Here is a 26,136-nt window from a genome sequence, read left to right on the forward strand (position 1 = left end):
ATTCACAGATGACATGATACTATATTTGGAAAACCCTGAGAAGTCTATGATAAAGCTTTTTGAGGTAATAATCAAATTCAGCAAAGTGGTGAGATAGAAGATTAATGTGCAAAAATCAGTAATGTTTCTATACACAAATAATGACCCAACTGAGGAGAAATTAAGGGAAAAAAGTCCATTCAAAATAGCAAAGAACCTATACATGAACATTATCTAACATCACTAAGAGAAATAAGAGAATATTTAAACAGGTTAAAAGATATTCCCTGCTCATGGATAGGAAGGTTAAATGTAGTTAAGATGTCAATTCTATCCAAATTGATCTATCGACTCAATGCAATAACAATCAAAATTCCAACAACCTACTTTGAAGACTTGGAAAAGCTAGTTATCAAATTCATTTTGAAGAGAAAGAGAACTCAAATAGCTAAAAATATTCTTTAAAAAGAAGAGGAAAGTGGGAGGATTAATACTTTCTGATTTTGAAGCTTATTATAAAGCCACAGTGATCAAAACAGCATGGTACTAGCACAAATACAGAAGTATTCACCAATGGAATAAAAGGAAGAGTGTGGAAATAGACCACAAAATCTATGGCTGACAGATCTTTGACAAGGTCCCCAAATTCACTGAACTGCGACAGGATAATCTTTTCAATAAATGAGCATGGGAAAACTGGATATCAATAGCCAATAGAATGGAAAAGGTCTCTTGTCTTGCACCTTACACAAAAATGAACTCAAAGTGCATCAAAATCCTAAATTTAGAGCCTGCACCATCAAACTCCTAGAGCAAAATATAGGGAAATATCATAATAGGAGGCAGATTCCTAAATTTTACACTCGAAACACAAGCAGTGAAAGAAAAAAAAAAGATAAATGGGAGCTCCTCAAAATCATATGCTTCTGTGCCACAAAAGACTGTCAAAAGTTGAAGAAGCAGCCAACTCAGTAGGAAAAAATATGTGGAAATTGTGTATCAGATAAAGGTTTGAAATCCTATATACATAAAGAAATCAGACAACTCAACAAAAGAACAAACAACCCAATTTTAAAATGGGCAGAGGATATGAATAAACATTTTTCTGAAGAGCATATACAGATGGCTAAAAAGCACATGAAGAGATGCTCATTTTCATTGGCTATAAGGGAAATACAGATTCAGACCACAAAGAGATATCACCTCACACCTATAAAAATGGCTGCTATTAAACAAATTGGAAACTACAAATGTTGGAGAGGATGTGAAGAAAATGGAACATTTATGCACTGCTGGTAGGAATGGATAATGGTACAGCCTCCATGAAAGACAGTTTGGCAGTTCCTTAGAAAACTCAATATCGAGTTGCCCTATGACCAGAAATACCACTGCTCATACATAGCCAGAAGAGCTGAAAGCAGTGACACAAGCAGAGGTTTTCAGACCAGTTCATAGCAGCATTATTCACAATTGCCAAAAGATGGAAACAATCCAAGTGCCCATCAAAAGACAAGTAAATTTACAAAATGGGGCATATACACACAATGGAATGTCATGTGTCAGCAAGACAAAATGAGGTCCTGAAACATATGACAACATGGATGAACCTTGGGGACATAATGCTGAATGAAATAAGCCAGACACAAAAGGATAGATATTGGTATGATTTTGCTTTTATGACCTTGGTAAAGGCAAACTCAAAAGCTTATAATATAGAATATAGGGGACCTAGAGATACATAGAAACTAGAGATAGGTGAACAGTTAGCTAATGAGGTTGAAGTTAAATGTAAGGAAATGGATAGAAGTGAGAGCAGTTCTTTAGTGGGTCTATAAGTAATATTGGCATATGAGTGGTGAACATGATTGAAAGAAATTGTATAGAACCATGGATCCCACTGATTAATACTACAAATATAAATAATTTCTTGCATGAACATCAATGGTATGAATCTTGTACAAAGAGTAAATAATATCAATGTATGGGGGAAAACTACAATTGCATGCTATGGTCTATGTTTAATGATAAGACATCAACAGCACTACAGCAATACCAGGGGTAATTTACCATGGGTAAATAATTGGGGAGGGAGGACAAGAGTTAAGGAGAGGTTTGGATTTTTCATTTGGTGAAGGTGTGTTTATTGGTTATTTTTATCTTGGGAACGATGAAAATTGTCTAAAATTCAGAATGTTGATAATTGTACAACTAAGTGAAAATAATGGGAACCATGGAATGTTGACTTTGGACATTACATATGATGCCCAATGGATAGAAGTGGCTGAAGGATACGATGACTCTGAAGTAGAAGGCAAACTCTGGTGTATACATACAATCAAATATTGTACGGCTACAGAAAGGAATGAAGTTGTAAGGTGAATGAACCTGGGAGACATCATGTGATACAAAAATAAGCCAAAAACAAAAGAACAAATATTGTATGGTATCTCTTAGAAAATACTTTTAAGAAAATTGGGGCCTAGATTGCAAGCTCTAATAGCAGTCACATTTAGTCTGGAGCTATAATTGTTATTGCTAGATTTTGAGATGCTGTGCTATATATGTAGAAAAGATTTCTCTGAAACTTTGGGTACCTGTGTGACATCTAAAATGCAGAGTAGGGGCGGGCCACGGTGGCTCAGCAGGTAAGAATGCTTGCCTGCCAAGCCCAAGGACCTGGGTTCGATTCCCGGTGCCTGCCCATGTAAAAAAATTTAAAAAATTAAAAAAAATAAAATAAAATGCAGAGTAGAAGTTCTGCAGGTCTGAAAGTCAGCATTGTCACATACAACCACTGTTAAAGAAACAGAAAAAGAGATCAGGTTTTGGTTAGAGGTAAAAACAAAGCCAATAAAGTCAGGACCAGAGTAAATTAGAATACAAAGGTAAGGAGGACACTGTCTGTATTTTAGAACTCCTTCTCTATGAGACCAGAGAAAGAGAGGTTTATTTTGTCCTAAACCTAAATTTTCTGTAGCATATAATCTAGTTCAATCTATCTGGATAGATCATTTAAACAACACAAACACATGGAGCTGAGAATGGGAATGAGGTCTTTAATGTAATGCCCGGAGTATGTTAAGCAGATAATTAAAAAGTATTGGATAAGTCCCTTGATAGACAAGAGAAAAAATATGGAAATATTAAGCTTTACCACTGGGGAAACTCCTGATACTGTATCAAACATTTGGGACTCCCAATTCAATAGGTGAAGCCCTTGATATTGAGGTTAGCTCCTGTGAAGAGTATTTATATAGCAGAGAACCTAAGCCTATCATGGTTTGCCAAAACCCAACCAAAACCATACCTGTCAACTCTAAAGAATACCTAGCACTCTGAGATTCTACTAAAGTTTCATGCACTATAATGACTTTCCAGAAACCTACAACCTCCAGATAGGATTTCTAGGCCAGATAAGTCCCAAAACCCAGAGGGGCCAGACTCTCCAAGAACACCAACTAGTTCCATTCCCCTATCCCATATTATCAACAACCCTTTCCAAAGTGAAAAAGTTAGAATGGGTGTAGCCTAAATACCCCTAAAGATTGGGAGAAGGATCAAAGGAGAAAGAGCAGTTATAACAGTGAAGACAGGATTTAACAAATGAATATGCATGCTGAATCATTATATAGATTCCAAGATCTCCAGGGTCTTGGATCAGCTAGAAGGTAAAACCTAAAATTGTGGAACAGTAACCCATTCCAAACTTGGAAATCTGTTTTATAACTACTTGTTACAATGCACTTTTAAATTTATCACTTTCTTGTATATTTGTTATACTTCACAACAAAAATAAAATGGGAAAAAATAGATTATATTGGGATTAAAAAATCAGCATGGATGGGTAATGGAAATATGAGTACAAGTAAGAAAAGAAACAATGTACACTTTCTCACAAAACACGTGTTGATGTATTTCTCAAATATGTTATTGTGGGCATCAAATCATAACATTTAGATTCCATTAGTTACAATTAAGTGCACTGTAAACAATTTTATTTTAAAATGATAATGCTTTTATATATTGGAAATGGCATGCTTGGCAACTATTAATTCATGAAATAAATCATATTTATAATAAATGGGAGGATAAATCATATTTATAATAAATGGAAATCAACAGAGGGTCAGAGAGAGAATAGGGGTGTGAGACAGAAATAGATATTGGGCCTCTGAATAAGTCCTGCTTGACAGATTTGGGGTTGGAAGTGACTTTCTTCTCAAAAGCCTAATGTAAACAAAAAATGTAAAAAAGCACTAAATAATGGAAAGAATAATAAAACAAAGAGTCCAAGAGCATGTGGCATTGGTGGTTCTTTGTGTGACCAAGAGAAATGAACTATTCTATGCGGCTAGTTGGCTCAATAATCAGACCATAACACCATGCATGACTGATATGCTCTAAGGATGAAAAGGAAATGCAGATAAGAAAGGATTCCAAGCAACTAGTACACCTAGCAATCAGATTGTACCTCCCTCATGGATATGCCCCAGGGTTAAAATAGAAATGCAAATGATAATCTATCTTCCATGGTGTTGGGGGTTCTGCAGATGCTCTCATTAGTTGAGGCTCATAGAGTTAGACGTGAAGCACAAACAAGGTACATCTCACCAACAACACAACAGGGGCCGACAACCTCGACTCTTGCACTCAGGTCTCTGAACATTAAAAGAGGTAGAGGATCCTCCAAATCCTTTCCAATACTGTCTGAAGTTAATGGGAAAAGCTGCTCTGGAGAAGGTTCATGCCTCAATTTACATCCTATTTCCTCCAGGACCCACCATGGATCCTTCATTCCTACTGGTCTTTCCTTTGCTCCTGATTCTACCAACACCTTGTCACGCTTGTAAGTGTAAAATGCTGCATCCCCAGACGATGTACTGCATGTCCGACTTTGGTGAGTCTCGGGTGATACTGGAGAAGTCCTACCACAAGGGAGGCTTTCCCAGGTTCACAAAATGCAGAAGTATGGGAGCTCTGGTGATTTATAGTGGAGAATCTTAAATCCATGACCCCCAAGCAGACACTGACCCATTTCTTCTTCCTCTCAGTTATAGTAGCTGATATATTGCACGTGGCAAAACACACCATCACTAAAAGGGTCCTCAGAATCAACGTTACTCGGGTAAGCCTAATAGCTCTTTCTTTCCCATCTACCTTCCCACCTAAACTAATTTCAAGCCTCTCTAGACTGCTCTTGCTGTGTGAGTCGGATTATCTCTTGAATTGAACAGCTTCTGGGTACATTGAAAGCCCTAGCCCCCCATCCCTTCTGTCACAGATACTCAAGCATCCTGAGAATGGGACAGATACTACACATATCTACACACCTCTCTCTAGGCGTGCCTGTGGTTATGAGCTGAGGACTTCTCAACAATCACAATTACTCATTGCAGGTGAGCACTCTAATCCACACAGGGTACCCCACCCTCAACTACATGCCCCTGAAAGGACCACTCTACTTCTGCATCTCAACACCACTAGGACCTAGGGGCCTACCCTTGACTGAGCTCATTGTCCCTCATAAATGCTGCACCAGCCAATTGTGGGTGGTTCTGTGCCATCCTGGGATTTCCAGACCCTCTGGTACGGATATCTAGCAGCCATGGCATACCCTTGTCAGGGGACATCCAGCACGCTTTGCTGCCTTCAAGGCCTGCTCTCTGATCCTTACAGGCTATGTGAGGGGGAAAAAGCTGCAATTCACAAAATGCCATCTGGTGTATTTCTGGTACCAGCTCACCAGAGAACAGAGATTAGGTTTTGAGTCAACCTACAAAACGGGATGTGACTGTGAGGTCAGTGGCCTCCTCAGTTTCTTTTCCTACAGCCAGGCACTGATCCTTGATCCAACTCTGTGTTCCTCAATGCTTCTTCCTGTTATTTCTGCTCTCTGACTGACCACTGCTCTCTCTGCTGGTTCTATTACCCAGGCTTCTTCCCCGATTATCTCTTCCCTCTTCTGTTTAAATCACTTTTCCCATTACTTGTACCACTTTACCATTCCCTTTAGCTTCTACCTGTTCATACCACTTTAACTCTATGATCTCTAAAGCCAGGGTCGGTTGACAGGATGTGGGAAGGCAAGAAGCCCTGTGTCTAAAGGAAGGCACCAAGCCCTGTGTCTCCTCTTCATGTATAGGTTGTACCCTGTCTCCTCTGCTGGCGCCACTGCCCTCAACCTGATTCCACGGAGTGTGTTTGGGAACAAAGGGGCTGTTCTTATGATATATGGGAAGGAAAAGAGTCCATGCAGTCCATGTGTGCACCCTCAAAGACTGGTCACTGTAATTGGACAGACGTCAAGTTACGCCACCGTGTTTCAATGACTTCGGCCAAACCTCTAGCAAAAAATCTTCTGAACAGTGGGCATGCACCGCTACCATAGGGTTCCAACATTGTTTCTTAGCTTGGAAATGTTGACATAACTGGGTTAGTTATGTAAACATTCATTTGGTTGTACATTTAACATTAATTTACTTTCTACAAGTAGTGTATGTATTCATAACATTTACAGAAAAAATATTCCTGGCTGACAAATCTCACCATGTGACAAATCCCTTTATGCCTCTCACTTGTCAGTCCCCTTGCAATCTCTCATTTATCTAGCAGCTGTATACCTGACCCTGAGCTTCTCATTCCAAAGTTACTTCAATCTTCTTATCTTCCTAAGCAACAGGCATGGGTGAAGAAGAAGGGATACATTGAAGGGACTTGGTTGAACACTAGCTGAGATGCCCTGAACCCTCTCCAAATGACTGGCTGAACCAAGGTCCGCTTGCGTTAGGGCAGGGAGGAGACATCAGCAAGATGTCTTGTGGAAATATAGAAAATCATTTCCGGAAATATTAAGGAGAGTAAAAAGCAAAACTTTTAAACTTCAATAAGAGCATAGGGGAGAATATTTTAGGACTTAATAAACAAAGACAAAAAATAGGAAAGAAAATAATAAATCTGACTACATTCAAATAAAACAGGTGTCTCAATATAAGATAAAGCACCATAAGCACTATGAGAAGTTAAGATGCAGACATTGGTTGGAATTGTACAGGGTGATAGCTTTTTAGTAAAAATTAGATCTATGCAGTGAATATTTGGACTACTGTTTGCAGTTTTTCATTAAATATAATTTGTAATTGAAGGTTTTTCCAGAGTCTTTCCAAAAACATAGTCTGCCCTCTTCATTTCTTGGATTATATTAAATTTTTTTATTTTGAATTATTTTAAGTTAATAGGGAAGTTGCCAAGATAGTAAAACCTGAATCCCTTTATGCCATTCATCTAGGCCCACATATGAAAACTTATGTACTGGATAGATACTCTGCATGTAAGACTTAAAATATTTAAATAAATTTCTGTAAACACAAAAAGCAAAACAAAATAAAACAAAACATATATTATGATGGTACATGTGTGGAAACTAAAAAAGTAACACAGTTACCATAGTATTGGCAAAACCACAGATGAATCCAGATTTATCACATTGCCCTTAGCACCCTCCCTCTAACCAGAATCCAATCCAGAATACTGCAGCGATTACTCACCCCTCTCTTCAGTCTCCTCTGGTTGGGACACCTCCTCTATTTTAGTTGTTCTGCAAGACTAAGGCAATGTTAAAGAGAACTGGTCGGCATTCTGTAGAATGACTTTCAATTTGAAATTACCCGCTCTACATTCATGATTAGAAGAGGCTATACCTTTGGGGAAAGGACACCAGAGAGGGGAAATACCCTTCTCATGACATCATTTTATAGATAAATGGCATCCCTGGGTTAAAGTGGAGTCTTCCAGATTTCTCCACTGTGAAGTCACTATTGTTTACCTTCATACTCTAATCTTTGCAAGCAAGTCGCTAATATTAGCCCACAGTGAAGGGGAAATGATTAAGTTCCATCTCATGAGGAGGGGGTACCTATGTATTGAAGGATATTAGTCCCTTCTGCCCCATTCTATCTATTTATTAATGGTTCATTCATTCAATTTACAGCACAATCATATGCTCCTTTTAACCATATTTTCATATAGCTTAAGGGACAGGGAAATGTTACTTCACATGGATCAAGCTACCATTCACTGCATATTACCAAGAAAGACCTGTGGGCAGGATTGGCACTTGGCCAGCTTCTGCGAAATGCGCTCTTGGAACATTCTCTCATAAGGGAGCTTTGGTATACCTGGGACTTGAGCAATCTATGTTTTCATCCAGACAGTTCAGTCAACCCATTGCATGATGCTGGTTTCAGCAGCAGGGAAACCAAGACAGAAGCACACCTGAAATAACCAGCACACAAAATGAGCTGGAGAAAAACCTTCAAATGAAGATCAAAGAAGGAACTTATATATGTCATTTAGGACATATATAAAGGCTTGGCAGTGTGATTACAGGCAGCAGTGGACTCAAAGACTCATCTTTGAAGAAAATAGAAAATCATCGTAGAGACCCAAATGCATGTGTAAATTTACTCTATGATAAATTTGATATATCAATTAAATGTGAAAAAGATACCTTTGTAACAGGTGGTATCAAGTCAGTTGGATGTCCAAAAGGAAAAAGAAAAAATGTGTCTGTATCACTGGGTGACACCAAGATGAATATTAATAAGTCAGAAATCTAAATATAAAAGGTGAATTTATAAAAATGCTATTACAAGACATGGACAAATCCCTCTAATCACATTATTATGATTCAAATTCCAGAAGTAGTAAGTCAAAACATTGTTAATCTCTCATCACCTGTTATATTTAGACAACTTTTTAAATAGTGAAGTCAAGTAAAATCTTGTATAATAAATTGAGCAAAATACATACAATCATACCATGAAGAGGCTATATGTTTAATGTAGTATTTAAAAAAATAGAGACAAAGAATATCACCCATATATAAAAACAAAGCACAAGATATGAATAGACAAGTCAACAGAAAAAATATCCAATTGGTCCTTAGCCCAATCCTCTTTCTAGGAATTACTTTTAAAGCCACATTTTCATAAATAAATTGAGGTATTTATTAGAAAATTAATGGCAATACTATTTTAAAGAAGAAATGTCAGAAAATTATTCAAAGGCCTGATAGTTAAGGACTGGTTAGATAAACTGAAGCAGAACAAAACCACGGAGTATTGAAGGACTGTATAAAGATTGAAGCATATATACCACTAGGGTTTCTTTGTAGGTTAGGCTGTAAATTACACAAGGTAACATGAGGAAATGTGTGTACAGCACAGTGTGCTACAGTTCTCCCAATGGTAGGGTAGTTCTTCAATGGGTACATCTGCATGGGGAGATGTTTAACCTCAAAAGGGCAATGTGAGGATAAACCATAATATAATAAATGGAAGTGAAAGGAGGATTGGAGAGAATGGAGGTAAGGGACAGAAATAAATATTGGGCCTCTGAATAAATCCTGCTTGACAGATTTGGGTTTGGAAATTATTTTTGTTCTCAAAAGCCTAATGTAGACAGGGGGAATATGGCAGGTTAGTGAAGTGTGTAATTTAGTTCATCCTCCAGAGCTGGTAGTAAATAACCAGGAGCACTACAGGACAACTGCTGGAGCCACATCAGTGACTGGACACACAGTGTAAACTAGTCTGGGCAAGCTAGACTGGCTGAGACCCCATAAAAAACTGTAAGTCCCCCAAGCTGTGGAGTCCAGCATCCATCCCCCATGGGCATGGCAGGCTGGTTCCCTGAGGGGAAAGTAAAGAGACTTTACTAGCAGCAAGGGCTTAGCTCAACCAAGCTCCACTTGCAGAATTAATTAACAAATCCTAACTAGTGTAAATAGGACCCCAGCACACAGAAACCTGGAATAAGTGTTAAAGGTACTAGAAGTTTTTCTCCTGGTAGAGAGGGTGTGGGACTGACAGAAAAAAATAATAAAACACGAGATTTTTTTAGGCAGACAGCATGAAATACTGCAAAAGGGCTGGACCCAGGGTTCTGGGAACATGGCAGACTAGGAACACCTAGAGGAGGGACAGGAAAGGGACTGAGACTGTGATTTTAGGGTATAAGTGACCTGTGAGGGTCTTCTACATCACATAAAGAGTCCCTGGTTACAAAAGCTGAAGAATTGAAATGCAGAGAACCAGAGACCATCTAGCAGGTGCAAATAGCTAATACGTCCCTTTCCAAATAGAAGCCTGGAGCCCTCAGGAGTGCACAGATGGAGAGACCGGAACTAAGAATGCTCTACTTCTGTGGTCACTATGCCGCATCTTGCTCCTGCACCCCAAGGTTGGCATGAGCTGCACCACATACCCACGGCCCCTGCCCTGCACCTCTACAATCCTGCAACCTGCACCCCATGCTCAAAGACACAAGCATAGCATTCCCAACCTGTGCCTATACCTGCATTGCAACTCATCACCATGCTGTTGTGCCCTGCCCCACACCCTGCACCCTGCTCCACATCCATCCCATAAATGCAAAGCTTTAGACTTCTGAAGGAAATTAACCTACAAAGTAAACCAATCAAGATATTTACATGCTGTGAAGACAACAGAAGATTACTAAGCATATCTAGATGCAGGCAGATATAGCCCTGCCTAATGACCAAATTAAAACACACAGACTTTGGAACAACTAATCAAAGATGTTCATATAACTCTACTAAATAAAATAAATGGGATGGCTAATGGCAGAAAGGAGGTCAAGGAGACACAAGAAGAGCATAAAAAGGAATTTGAAAGAATAAACAGAAAAATAACAGATATCACAGAGATTAAAGATGCTATAGACCAAATCAAAAATATATTAGAGACACCCAACAGCAGATTTGAAGAGGCAAAAGAAAGAATAAGCAAACTAGAGGACAGGACAACTGATTTCGAACACTCAAACAGCAAATGGTAAAAAAGATGGAAAAGAAATTGAATTGGATCTCAGGGAAATGATGGACAAAACAAAGCACACAAATACAAGAATCATCAGCATCCCAGAAAGAGAGGAGAAGGGTGAAGGGCTAGGAAGATTAGTTGAGGATATAACGTGGGAAAACTTTCCAACCCTTATAAAGGACATAAATACACATATCAAAGAAGCCCAACAAACTCCAAATAGAATAAATCCAAATTAGGCCTTGCCCAAGACACATACTAATCATTCTGTCAAATGTTGAAGAGAAGCAGAAAATCCTGAAAGCATCAAGAGAAAAACAATCTACTACATACAATGGAAACCACATAAGACTGAGTTAGGACTACTCAACTGGCACTGTGGAGGTGAGAAGGCAGTATTACGGATATATTTAAGATCCTGAAAAACAAAGACTTTCAGCCAAGAATTCTGTATAACCAAATTGTCCTTCAAAACTGAGGGAAAGAAAAAAAAAACTGAGGGAGGGAGATTAAAATGTTTACAGACAAACAAATCTTGAAAGAATTTGTCAATAAGAGACCAGCCCTACAAGAAATACTAAAGGGAGTTCTGTCAGTTGAAAAAAAAAAAAAAAAAAAGACAGGAGAGGGAGATTTGGAGGAGGGCACAGAATTGAAGAGTACCAGTAAGGGTAACTTAAAGGATAAAATGAGAAAGAGGGAAAAGAATATATAGATCTAACTAATAAAATCCAAAAAATAAAATGGTGGATTCAAGAAACACCTTTTCTGTAATAACTTTGAATGTTAATGGGCTAAATTTACCAATTAAAAGATACAAATTGGCAGAATGGATTAAGAAATAGAATCCAACCATATGCTGCTTATAACAGACTCATCTTATATACAAGGATAAAATAGGTTGAAAGTGAGAGGATAGAAAAAGATGTTCCATGCAAGTTGTAACAAAAAGAAGCAGGAGTAGTGTTCTAGTTTGCTAGCTGCCAGAATGTAAGATACCAGAAATGGAATGGCTTTTAAAAAGGAGAACTTAATAAGTCTCAAGTTAACAGTTTTTAGGCCATGGCAATATCCCAATTAAAGCAAGTCTATAGAAATGCTCAGTCTAAAGGCATCCAAGGAAAGATACCTTGATTCAAGAAGGCCAATGAAATTCAGGGTTACTCTCTCATCTGGAAAGGCACATGGTGAACATGGCATCATCTGCTACCTTCTTCTCCAGCTCCCTGGGAGGCATTTTCCTTCTTGATCTCCAAAAGTTGCTGGCTGGTGGACTCTCTGCTTTGTGGTTCTGTTGTATTCTCTGCTCTCTCAGAATCTCGTGGCTTTCTCCCTTGTTGTTCTCAAAAGGCACCGTCTACTTCGTGGTTCTGCAGCAAGCTGAAGCTTTCTCTAAAATACTTCTTCTTTTATAGGATTCCAGTAAACTAATTAAGACCCACCTGGAATTTGTGGAGACACATCTCCACCTAATCAAGTTTAATATCCACACTTGAGTGAGTCACATCTCCATGGAGATAATCTAATTAAAGGATTATCTCCTTAATTAGGAAAAAGGAACACTACCTAATTTATTTTATGAAGTTAAAATCACTTTAATAACAAAACCAGGTAAAGATGCCATAAGAAAAGAAAACTACAGACCAATCTCCCTAATGAATATGGATGCCAAAATTCTCAACAAAATACTAGCAAATTGAATCCATCAACACAATAAAAGAATTATATGCCATGATCAAGTGGGCTTTATACAAGGAATGCAAGAATGGTTCAACACAAGAAAATCAATTAGCATAATATAGCACATTTACAAATCAAAAGGGAAAAAATCACATAATCATCTTGATTGATGCTGAAAAAGCATTTGTTCTAGTTTGCTAGCTGCTGGAATGCAATATACCAGAAACGGAATGGCTTTTAAAAAGGGGGATTTAATAAGTTGCTAAATCACTATTGATTTACTCACATCTCCAGGGAGATGATCTGATTAGAGTTTCAAATATACAGTATTGAATAGGGATTATTCTGCCTTTACAAAATGGGATTTAGATTAAAACATGGCTTTTCTAGGGGACATACATCCTTTCAAACCAGCACATTTCACCCTCTGGACCCTAAAAAAGACATGTTTCCCCATATACAAAATACATTAATTTTGTAACAATATCAGAAATCCTTAAACCATTTCAGTAGCAATACACATGAAATACAAAGTTAGAAACATACAAACGCCTATCAAAGTTAGTTACAGGCATAGTCTGTTCTAAGGCAAAATTTTCCTCTGTCTCTGGACCTATAAAAACTCAAAACAAGTTATTTGCTGCCAACATGCAAAGGAGGAACAGTCATGGGATACATGTATCCATTTCCATAGGGAGAAAGGAACACAGGGGTCACAGGACCCAAGCAGTTTTGAAAAGCTGCAGGGCAAAGATCATTAGATTTCAAAGTCTGAGAGTCATTTATCTTCAGGGCTTCTGAAAGCGGCAGTCCCACCATTTCCAAGGGCCTATACAGAGACCTGCCTCTCTCAGAACACAACCTTGGGGACACTGGGGAGACCACCTTTCTCTTGACTCCAAGCATTGGGGCCGCACCTGGGCTCTCTGCCATCTCCGGAGCACATGCTCAACCCCTCCATGTGGTGGCAGCCAGGCTATCCCCAAACCCCAAGGAATGTGCTTTACTTTCTCCAAGGCCTGAGATGGCATGACTCTTCCACTGCAAGGAGGTAGAGGGCCCATCCTCTGCCTTTGGGGCAAACTCACCCTCTCCACGGGCTTGGATAGGTCCACTCTCCTGGCCCGAAGCTTCTTGACCACAGCCTCCATGATTTTGCCTCTGAAGTTATTTTTCCTCCAATGTGTCCCTTAATGCCCCAATCCAGACTGGCAGCAGCTCTGTTTAGACAGGTCCCACAGCACTCTCGTTGGCTTTTTATGCAATAGCCTTGGATCATTCCCATCAGACATAAGGAGTTTCCATAAGTCCTTCCTGGATAACTCTATGTCCAATCCTGGCTTTCTCTGAAATGGCTGGCTGGTTCCACATTTGGTTAAATCCTCACACAGGGCACTATTCTCTGGGGTCTTCATTTCTGGAGGCCCAGAATTTTCCAGAACTTCAATTTCTGGTTTCTTTGTATCCAAGAGTTCAGTTTTCAGCTTATCTCTTTCCTGTTACATTTTACTATAAGCTGTGAGGAGAAACCAGGCTGCACTTTCCACATTTAAATTGGAGATCACTTTGGTTAAATATCCAAGTTCATGGCTCTTAAAATCAGCCTTCCAGCCAAAGCCACTAGTCAACTTTGCCAGATTGTCTTCAATTTTAAAACAAGGCTTACCTTCCTTCCAGTCTATAATAGTACGTGCTTCATTTCTGTCTAAGGCTTTATCAAAAGCATCTTTAGAGTCCACATTTCTACCAACAATCTCTTCAAAGCATTCTAGGCCTTCTCTATCAAGCTCCTCACAACTCCTCCAAATTCTTCCCCTTATTCATTTAAAAAGCCATTTCAACATGTTTGCTTTTGCAAACCGCAGCAGCACCCCACTCTCTAGTACCAAAATCTGTTCTAGTTTACTAACTGCTGAAATGCAATATACCAGAAATGGAATAGCCTTTAAAAAGGGGAATTTAATAAGTTGCTAAATCACTCTTGATTTAACCACATCTCCAGGGAGATGATCTGATTACAGTTTCAAACATACAGTATTTAATAGGGATTATTCTACCTTTACAAAATGAGATCTAGATTAAAACATGGCTTTTCTAGGGGACATACGTCCTTTCAAACCAGCACAGCATTCAACAAAATTCAACATCCTTTTCTGATAAAAACACATCAAAAGATAGGAATCAAAAATAACTTCCTCAATCTGATAAAGGGCATATATGAAAAACCAATAGCCAGCATCATACTCAATGGAGAAAGACTGAAATATTTTCCCCTAAGATTGGAAATGAGACAAGGATGCCCTCTGTCACCACTGTTATTCAATATTGTACTAAAAGTTCTAGCTAGAACAATCAGGCAGAACAAAGAAATAAAAGACATCCAAATTGGAAAGGAAGAAGCAAAACTGTCATTATTTGCAGACGACATGATACTATACTTGGAAAATTCTGAGAAATCTACTACAAAGTTCCTTGAGTTAATAAACAAACTCAGCAAGTAGGTGGGATATAAAATTAATCTGCAAAAATCAGTAATGTTTCTATACAAAAGCAGTGACCTAACTCAGGAGTCAGTTAAGGAAACAATTCCATTCAAAATAGCAATTAAAAGAATCAAGTACCTAAGAATGAACTTAACTAGGGATGTAAAGAACTTGTACACAGAAAATTATATAACATTGCTAAAAGAAATCAAATATATAAATAGGTGGAAAGGCATTCCCTGCTCATGGATAGGTAGGTTAAATATAGTTAAAATGGCAATTCTACCCAAATTGATCTATAGACTCAAAGCAGTACCAATCAAAATTCCAACAACCGGCTCTGAAGACTTGGAAAAGCTAGTTACAAAATTCATCTGGAATGGAAAGAGACCCCGAATAGCTAAAAGCTATTCCTAAAAAAAGAAGAGTCCTAAAAAAGAAGAATGAAGTGGTGAGAGGATTAACACTTCCCGATTTTAAACTTATAAAGTCACAGTGGTCAAAACAGCATGATACTGGCGCAAAGATAGAAGTATTGACCAATGGAATCAAACTGAGAGTACAGAAATACACCACTAAATATATGGTCAGTTGATTTTTGACAAGGCCTCCAAAAACACTGAACTGGGACAAAATAGTCTTTTCAATAAATGGTCATGGGAGAATATGATATCAATAGCCAAAAGAATGAAAGAGGACCCTTACCTCACACTCTATACAAAAATTAATTCAAAGTGGATCAAACACCTAAATATAAGAACTAGTACCATAAAGCTTCTAAGAGGAAAATGTAAGGAAACATCATCAAGACCTAGTAATAGGAAGTAGCTTCTTAAACTTTACACCCAAAGCCCAAGCAACAAAAGAAAAAAATAGGTAAATAGGGACTCCTCAAAATCAAATGCTTTTGTACCTCAAAAGACTTTCTCAAAAAGGGGAAGAAGCAGCCAACTCAATAGGAGAAAATATTCGGAAATCACTCATTGGACGAAGGTTTGATATCCTATATACATAAAGAAATCATACAACTCAACAACAAAAGAACAACCCAATTATAAAATGGGCTAAAGATATGAATAGGCATTTTTCTGAAGAGCAAATACAGATGGCTCAAAAGCACGTGAAGAGATGCTCATTAGCTATAAGGGAAATGCAGTTCAAGGCTACAATGACATAGTATCTCACACCTGTAAGACTAGCTGCGATTAAACAAACAAGAAATTACAAATATTGGAGAGGATGTGGAAAAATTGGGACACTTAGGCACTGCTGGTAGGAATGTATAATGATGCAGCCAATATGCAAGACTGTTTGACAGTTCCTTAGGAAATGAAATATCAAGTTAACCCATGACCTGGCAATAACACTACTCAGTATATACCCTGAAAAGCTGAAAGTACTGACACAAACAGACATTTGCACACCAATGTTCATAGCAGCATTATTCATGATTGCCAAAAGATGGAAACAATCCAAATGCCCATGAACAGATGAGTGGATTATATAAATACAATGGAATGCTATGCAACAGTAAGACGAAATGATGTCCTGAAGCACATGACAAGATGAATGAGCCTTGAGGACATAATGCTGAGTGAAATAACCCAGACACAAAAGGACAGATACTCTATGACTCTACTTTTATGACCATGCAGAAGGTAGGTAAAGGATGCACTGACTGAGAAGTAGATTGACGAACAATGGTGTTTATATATGATCAAACATTGTGCTACTACAAAACTGAAATATCTTGCTTTTTTGTATGTATGTTTCAGAAAGAAGAAAAAAATATTTAATCCTTCCAGCTTCCAATATTCTGAAGCAGCTAGAAGTAAAAATCTAAGATGATAGTATGGTAGCCAGTGACAACCTCTGGGACCTATCCTGTAAGTACTTGTTGAAGAGTATTTTTAAAATTTTTAAAAAAAGAAAAAAGCCTAATGTAAATGTAAATTCTATAAAAACACTAACTAATGGAAAAAATAATGAAACAAAGAGTCCAAGAGCATGTGACATTGGTGGTTTTTGTATGACCAATAGAAATCAACTATTCTATGCGGCTAGTTGGCTCAATAATCAGACCATAACACCATGACTGATATGCTCTAAGGATGAAAAGGAAATGCAGATAAGAAAGGATTCCAAGCAACTAGTACACCTAGCAATCAGATTGTACCTCCCTCACGGATATGCCCCAGGGTTAAAATAGAAATGCAAATGATAATCTATCTTCCATGGTGTTGGGGGTTCTGCAGATGCTCTCATTAGTTGAGGCTCACAGAGTTAGGAATTTTAGACGTGAAGCACAGACAAGGTACATCTCACCAACAACACAACAGGAGCGGACAATCTCGACTCTTGCACTCAGGTCTCTGATCATTAAAAGAGGTAGAGGATCCTCCAAATCCTGTCCAAATGTGTCTGAAATCGGTGGGAAGGGCTGCTCTGGAGAAGGCTCATGCCTCAATTTACATTCTATTTCCTCCAGGGCCCACCATGGATCCTTCATTCCTACTGGTCTTTCCTTTGCTCCTGATTCTATCAACACCTTGTCATGCTTGTGAGTGTAAAATACTGCATCCCCAGACGATGTACTGCATGTCTGACTTCGGTGAGTCTCAGGTTATACTGAGAAGTCCCTACCACAGGGGAGGCCTTCCCAGGTTCAGAAAATGCAGAAGTGTGGGAGCTCTGGTGATTTATAGTGGAGAATCTTAAATCCATAACCCCCAAGCAGACACTGACCCATTTCTTCTTCCTCTCAGTTATAGTAGCTGATATATTGCACGTGGCAAAACACACCATCACTAAAAGGGTCCTCAGAATCAACGTTACTCGGGTAAGCCTAATAGCTCTTTCTTTCCCATCTACCTTCCCACCTAAACTAATTTCAAGCCTCTCTAGACTGCTCTTGCTGTGTGAGTCGGATTATCTCTTGAATTGAACAGCTTCTGGGTACACTGAAAGCCCTAGCCCCCCATCCCTTCTGTCACAGATACTCAAGCATCCTGAGAATGGGACAGATACTACACATATCTACACACCTCTCTCTAGGCGTGCCTGTGGTTATGAGCTGAGGACTTCTCAACAATCACAATTACTCATTGCAGGTGAGTACTCTAATCCACACAGGGTACCCCACCCTCAACTACATGCCCCTGAAAGGACCACTCTACTTCTGCATCTCAACACCACTAGGACCTAGGGGCCTACCCTTGACTGAGTTCATTGTCCCTCATAAATGCTGCACCAGCCAATTGTGGGTGGTTCTGTGCCATCCTGGGATTTCCAGACCCTCTGGTACGGATATCTAGCAGCCATGGCATGCTCTTGTCAGGGGACATCCAGCACTCTGTGCTGCCTTCAAGGCCTGCTCTCTGATCCTTACAGGCTATGTGAGGGGGAAAAAGCTGCAATTCACAAAATGCCATCTGGTGTATTTCTGGTACCAGCTCACCAGAGAACAGAGATTAGGTTTTGAGTCAACCTACAAAGCAGGATGTGACTGTGAGGTCAGTGGCCTCCTCAGTTTCTTTTTCTGCAACCCTGGAACTGACCCATGCCCCCTCTCCCATTTCTTTTTATCCAGCTCTTTTCCCTTATTATTTCTCACTTTCCTGTTTCTAACCCTGTCCCCTCTTGGGTGGCATCTCAAGACATTAACCTGGGATCTCTAAAGGCAGGGTCAGTTGACAGGAGTAGGCGTGTAGAACAATAAGCCCTTTTTTCACTCTCCAACTATAGGTTGTGCCCTGTCTCCTCTGCTGGCGGCCCTGTCCTCAACCTGATCCCAGTGAGTGTGTGTGGAAGCAAAGAGACTGCAGGTACCATGTATGGGAAGCGGACCTCTCCTCATTCTTCATGTGTGCACCCTCAGAGACAGGTCACTGTGAGTGGAGAGACATCCTGACATACCAAAATAAGCCAACCACTTCTACTGATCTAACAATGCTGTCAACCAAGACACCTAGGTTTCTGCCGTAGGGTTCTAATATTCTGCTTCTCATTTGGGAAATGTTAACATAACTGGGTTCGTTTTGTAAGCATTCACTGAGTTGTACACTTAGGATTTGTTTACTTTCTGTGAGAACTGTGTGTATTCATAACGTTCACAAAAATAAATCCCTGGCTTACAAATCTCACCATGTGACAAATTCCTTTATGCCTCTCACTCGTCAGTCCCCTTGCAATCTCTCACTTACCCAGCAGCTGTATGCCTGACACTGAGCTTCTCGTTCCAAAGTTACTTTAATCTTCTTACTCTTCCTAAGCAACAGCCATTGGGGCAGAAGCAGGGATACATCCAAGGGACTTGGGGTGGACTCTAGCTGAGATGCCCTGAACCCTCTCTAAATGACTGGCTGAACCAAGGTCCACTTCTATTAGGGCACGGAGGAGACATCAGCAAGATGTCTTTGGAAATAAAGAAAATCATTTCCAGAAATATTAAAGACCTGAGAGTAAAAGGCAAAACTTTTAAATTTCTATAGAGCATACGGGAAAATATTTTAGGACTTAAGAAACAAAGGCACAAAAAAATAGGAAAGAAAATGATAAATTTGACTACCTTCAAGTAAAGCAGGGGTCTAAAAATAAAATAAAACACCATAAACACTATGAGAAGATAAGATGATGCACCGATTTGAATGTATATACCCCAGAAAGCCATGTTTTAATCCTGATCCAATCTTGTGGGAGCAGCCATTTCTTTTAATCCTGATTCAGTGTAGTAAGTTGGAATCTTTTGATTAGATTCTTTCCATGGAGATGGGACATGCCCAATTGTGGTTATTAACTTTTGATTAGATGGAAATGTGACTCCACCCACTCCAGGTGAGTCTTGATTAGTTCACTGGAGTCCCTTAATAGAGTAACCACTTTGGAGAGCCTATAGAAACCACAAAGCTGACAGGAATGACAGAGAGAGCCAATAGAAACGACAGAGCCTAGAGAAACAACAGAATCCTCAGAGCTGACAGAAACAGAGCTGACACAGATGCGGACATGTGAGAACAGAAACTCCGACGTTTGGAGATCTTGGAGCCCAGCAGATGTTGCCAGGAAATGTTAAGCAAACCCGAACCTGGAGAAGCAGATGCCAGCCACGTGACCACCCAGCTGACAAAGGTAGTCCCAACCCATGGACTTTCCTTCAGTTAAGGTAATCTCTTGTTGGCGCCCTGATTTGGGTGTTTTCATTGCCTTAGAACTGTAAATTTGCAATTTATTGAATTTTCCCTGTGTAAAAGCCATTTCAGTTCTGGGATATCATGCATTCTGGTAGCTTCCAAACTGACATATGAAGACATCAGTTGGAATTTTACAAGATGACAGCTCTATGGTAAAAACAAGATCTATGTAGTGAATATTTGGAGTACTGATTACAATTTTTATTTAAATATAATTTTTAACAAAGTTATTTCAGAGTCCTTCCAACAAACATGGCCTTTCCTCCTTATTAAATTTTTTATTTTGAATAACTTTAGACTAATAGGGAAGTGGCCAAGGTAGTAAAATCTGAATCCCTTTATGCCATTCATCTAGGCCCACATATGAAAACTTATATACTGGATAGATACTCTGCATGTAAGACTTAAAATATTTAAATAAATTTCTGTAAACACAAAAAGCAAAACAAAATAAAACAAAACATATATTATGATGGTACATGTGTGGAAACTAAAAAAGTAACACAGTTACCATAGTATTGGCAAAACCACAGATGAATCCAGATTTATCACATTGCCCTTAGCACCCTCCCTCTAACCAGAATCCAATCCAGAATACTGCAGCGATTACTCACCCCTCTCTTCAGTCTCCTCTGGTTGGGACACCTCCTCTATTTTAGTTGTTCTGCAAGACTAAGGCAATGTTAAAGAGAACTGGTCGGCATTCTGTAGAATGACTTTCAATTTGAAATTACCCACTCTACATTCATGATTAGAAGAGGCTATGCCTTTGGGGAAAGGACACCAGAGAGGGGAAATACCCTTCTCATGGCATCATTTTATAGATAAATGGCATCCCTGGGTTAAAGTGGAGTCTTCCAGATTTCTCCACTGTGAAGTCACTATTGTTTACCTTCATACTCTAATCTTTGCAAGCAAGTCGCTAATATTAGCCCACAGTGAAGGGGAAATGAGTAAGTTCCATCTCATGAGGAGGGGGTACCTATGTATTGAAGGATATTAGTCCCTTCTGCCCCATTCTATCTATTTATTGATGGTTCATTCATTCAATTTACAGCACAATCATATGCTCCTTTTAACCATATTTTCATATAGCTTAAGGGACAGGGAAATGTTACTTCACATGGATCAAGCTACCATTCACTGCATATTACCAAGAAAGACCTGTGGGCAGGATTGGCACTTGGCCAGCTTCTGCGAAATGCGCTCTTGGAACATTCTCTCATAAGGGAGCTTTGGTATACCTGGGACTTGAGCAATCTATGTTTTCACCCAGACAGTTCAGTCAACCCATTGCATGATGCTGGTTTCAGCAGCAGGGAAACCAAGACAGAAGCACACCTGAAATAACCAGCACACAAAATGAGCTGGAGAAAAACCTTCAAATGAAGATCAAAGAAGGAACTTATATATGTCATTTAGGACATATATAAAGGCTTGGCAGTGTGATTACAGGCAGCAGTGGACTCAAAGACTCATCTTTGAAGAAAATAGAAAATCATCGTAGAGACCCAAATGCATGTGTAAATTTACTCTATGATAAATTTGATATATCAATTAAATGTGAAAAAGATACCTTTGTGACAGGTGGTATCAAGTCAGTTGGATGTCCAAAAGGAAAAAGAAAAAATGTGTCTGTATCACTGGGTGACACCAAGATGAATATTAATAAGTCAGAAATCTAAATATAAAAGGTGAATTTATAAAAATGCTATTACAAGACATGGACAAATCCCTCTAATCACATTATTATGATTCAAATTCCAGAAGTAGTAAGTCAAAACATTGTTAATCTCTCATCACCTGTTATATTTAGACAACTTTTTAAATAGTGAAGTCAATTAAAATTTTGTATAACAAATTCAGGAAAATATGTGCAATCATACCATGAAGAGGCTATATGTTTAATGTAGTATCTAAAAAAATAAAGACAGAGAATATCACCTATATATAAAAACAAAGCACAAGATAAGTATAGACAAGTCAATGGAAAAAATGTCCAATTGGTCCTTAGCCCAATCCTCTTTCTAGGAATCACTTTTAAAGATACATTTTCATAAATAAAATGATGTATTCACAAGAATACTCTCGGCAGTATTATTTGTAAGAGAATGTGTCAAAAAAGTGTTTAGGGACTGATAATTAGGAACTGGGTGTATAAACTAAAAACCACAGAATATTGTAGAACTTCATAAAGATTGAGGTATATTTACCACTAGGGTTTCTTTGTAGGATAGGTTGTAAATTACAAAAAGTAGCATTAGGAAATGTGTGCACAGTATAGTGTGCTTAAGTTCTCCCAAAGATAGGGTGGTTTGTGGGTATGTTTACATAGAGCGATGTTTAAAAGACTATCTTAACCAAAAAGATGGTTAAAAGACCAACAGCAGGATAAACCATAATAATAAATGAAACGCTATGGGGGGTGGTCCTGGGTCACTGAGTAAATCCTGCTTGATACATTTGGGAGTGGAAGTGACTTTTTTAAAAAATTATTAATGCAAACATGATTGTATACAAACACTAAATAATGTAAAAAATAATAAAACTAAAGTGTGCAAAAGCGTGTGGAATTAGTGGCTCTTTTGTGCGACCAATATGAAAGAACTATTCTATATGACTAGTTGGCTCAATAATCAGAACATAGCAGCCTGACTGATATGCCCTAATGCCCTAAGGATGAAAAGAAATGCAGACAATAAAAGAATAACAAAGCAACTAGTACACTTAATAATCAAAATACCTCCCTCATGAATACACGTCAGAATTTAAGCAGAAAAGCAAATGACAATGAGTCTTCCTTGGTTCTGCATCTGCAGAACACAAAATATCAGTGTTCTGCAGATGCTCTCATCAGTTCAGCCTTATGGGTGTAAGTCATTTTAGACGTGAGTCATAGACTAGGTACATCTCACCCACAAGACCACAGAGGCTGGAGGAACTCAACTCTCGCACTCAGGTCTCTGGTCATTAAAAGAAATCTCCCCAGAGCAGCTCTGATTATATGAACACTGTGGTTTGGAGTAACTTAAATCCATGTCCCCCATGGGAACACTGACTCATTTCTTCCTCCTCTACGTCATAATAGCTGATATACTGGGCCAGACCATAAACACCAAGAGGAAGTGTTTCAGAATCAACATTACTCAGGTAAATCTGTATCTCTTTCTTTGCCATCCACCTTCCTTACTAAAAACAAATCCCAAATCTCTCCAACCTGCTCTCGCTGTTTGAGGTGGATAATGTCCAGAGTTGAACAGCTTCTGTGAAATCCAAATATCCTACTCCCTCATTCCTTCCTGCCATGGATATTTAAGCTTTCTGAGGAGGACACAAATACCAAACATGTCTACACACCTGTATCTAGACTTGTCTTTGGTTCTGAGCTGAGGACTTCTTATTGCAGGTGAGCACCCCTATCCACCACAGCCCCTCACCCTCAACTATGTGCCCTTGAATGGGACCACTCTACTTCTGCATACTCAATACCACTAGGACCAAGGAGCCCTACCCAGGGTTAGGCACATAGCCCCTCAGAAATGCTGGAACAGCCAATCATGGGTGATTCTGTATTGCCTCAGGTTTTCCAGACCTTCTGGTGTTGGTACATATGCACCATCACAAACCTTTGTGAGGGTACATCCAGCATGCTGTCTTCCCCAAATTTGGTTGCACCAAATTCAAACAGACAAAGGAACAAATAGAGAAAAAGGGAAAAAAATTGATCAGCATCTTAGGGAAATAACTGACAACACAAAGTGCTCCAACATATGCATCATGGGTGTTCTGTGAGCAGAAAAAAAGGGAAAAAGACCAGGAAAAATATTCAAGGAAATAATGGCTGAAATTTTCCCAATCTTTACCAAACACATAAATATGCAAAACCAAGAAGCTCAACATTCTCCAACCAGAATAAATCCTCAGAAATACACTCCAAAACAAATACTAATCAGCTGTCAAATGCCAAAGATAAGGAAAGAATTCTGAAAGCAAAAAGAAAAGTGCTTCTTCATATACAAGGGGAGCCAAATGATACTAAGTGCTGATTTCTCATCAGATGCCATGGAGGCAGGAAGGCAGTGGTATGCCCTTCCCCTGCTCAGGGCTGTTGCCATCTTAGGCTTCAGCCCACCTATGCATAGCCTCCCAATAAAGCTCCTTTGATCAGGAAAAAAAGGCAGTGGTATGATATATTTAAGATACTGAAAGAGAAAAATTGCCAGCTGAGAATTCTCAATTTAGCAAAGCTGCCTTTCAAAAATGAGGGGGAGTTCAAAATACCCACAAATGAAAAGAAGCTGAGAGAGTTTGTTAACAAGAGAACTGCCCTAAAGGAACTATAAAGGGAGTTCTGCTGACTAAAACAAAAACAAACAAACAAAAAAAGATAGGAGAGAGGGGCTTTGGAGAACAGTCTAGAAATGATGATTATTAATAAGAGTATCTAAGAGTACAAAAAAGAGAGAAAAAAATTGATCTGACAAATAAAAGACAGAAGATAAGATTGTTGAACTGAGTACTGCCTTACAGTAATAACATTGAATGTTAATGGATTAAACTTCCCAATCAAAAGTCAAAGATTGGTAAAATTGATAAAAAAGAAAAATGATCCATTTATATGCTGTTTACAAGAGACTCATTTTTGACCCAAAAATACAAATAGACTGAAAGTGAAAGGATTGAAAAAATATTCCATGCAAATAGTAACCAAAAAATAGTTGGGGTAGCTATACTAATATCAGACAAAATAGATTTTAAATGCATAAATGTTAGAAGAGATTAAGAAGAACACCATATATTAATAAAATGGGCAATTTGCCAAAAAGAAATAATAATCATAAATACCCATGTACCTAATCAAGGTGCCCCAAAGTACATGAGGCAAACACTGGAAAAACTGAAAAGAAGCAATAGATTTCTCTAGAATAATAGCAGGAAACGTCAACATGCCACTCTCTTCAATAGACAGAACATCTAAACAGAGGGTCACTAAGGAAACAGAGAACCTAAATAATATTAAAAATGAATTTGACCTAATAGACATATACAGAAAATTGTACCACAAAACAGCAATATATACACTCTTCTCAAGTGCTCATGGAACATTGTCTAGGATAAGCCATATGATGAGACACAAAATAGTTCTTAATATATTTTAAAAGATTGAAATTATACATAGCATTTCCTCTGATCATAATGAAATGAAGCTGGAGTTCAATTTCCACTGGAATTGGAAATTTCACAAATACATGGCGATTAAACAACACATTAAAAAGGAAGAAAAATAACTAAGAAAAATAACCTAATGGGACCACTGGAGAAACTAAAGAAAGAACAGCAAACTAACCCAAAGCAAGCAGAGGGAAGGAAATAACAAAGATTAGAGTGGAAATAAATGAAATGGAGAACAAAATAACAACAGAGAGAACCAGTAAAACCTTAAGTTAGTTCTTTGAGAAGATCAATAAAACCAACAAATCCTTAGTTAGACTGAGAAAGACAAGAAGAGAGAAGAGGCAAATATATGAAATTAGAAGTGAGAGGGAGGTAATTACCATGGACCCTGAAGAAATAAGAAAGATCATAAGGGGATACTATGAACAACTGTATGCCAACAAAGTAGATAACTTAGATGAAATGGACAACTTTGTAGAAATGCACAAAAAAACTTACACTGACTCTAGAAGAAACAGAACACTTCAACAAACCAATCACAAGTAAAGATATTGAGTCAGTCATCCAAAAACCTTCCCACGAAGAAAAGCCCAAGCCTGATGGCTTCATAGATGAATTTTACAAAGCACTCCAGGAAGAATTAATACCAATCCTTCTCAAACTCTTCCAAAAAATTGAAGAAGAGGGAACATTACCTAAATCATTTTATGAAGCTAATATCACCCTAATTCCAAGGCCTGCTAAAGTTACTACAAGAAGAGAAAACTACAGATCAGTATCTCTAATGAA

The 26,136-nt window shown here is 38.5% G+C and overlaps 1 long non-coding RNA gene across 4 annotated transcripts in view; it reads right to left on the minus strand.

Moving 5' to 3' along the window:
• The window catches only part of LOC143659778 (uncharacterized), a 93,750-nt gene extending 72,236 nt beyond the window's left edge, over nt 1–21,514 (minus strand). For all 4 annotated transcript variants that reach the window (XR_013163721.1, XR_013163718.1, XR_013163719.1 and 1 more), the window contains exons 1-4: nt 21,417–21,514; nt 20,787–20,844; nt 8,154–8,250; nt 7,524–7,581 (exon numbers count right to left, since the gene is read on the minus strand). This is a non-coding gene — a long non-coding RNA (uncharacterized LOC143659778). The remainder of the gene's footprint in view (nt 1–7,523; nt 7,582–8,153; nt 8,251–20,786; nt 20,845–21,416) is intronic.
• Nucleotides 21,515–26,136: the final 4,622 nt, after the last annotated feature.

Source organism: Tamandua tetradactyla, chromosome 16 (genome assembly GCF_023851605.1).
Source record: "Tamandua tetradactyla isolate mTamTet1 chromosome 16, mTamTet1.pri, whole genome shotgun sequence".
In the NCBI taxonomy this organism is placed as follows: Eukaryota; Metazoa; Chordata; class Mammalia; order Pilosa; family Myrmecophagidae; genus Tamandua; species Tamandua tetradactyla.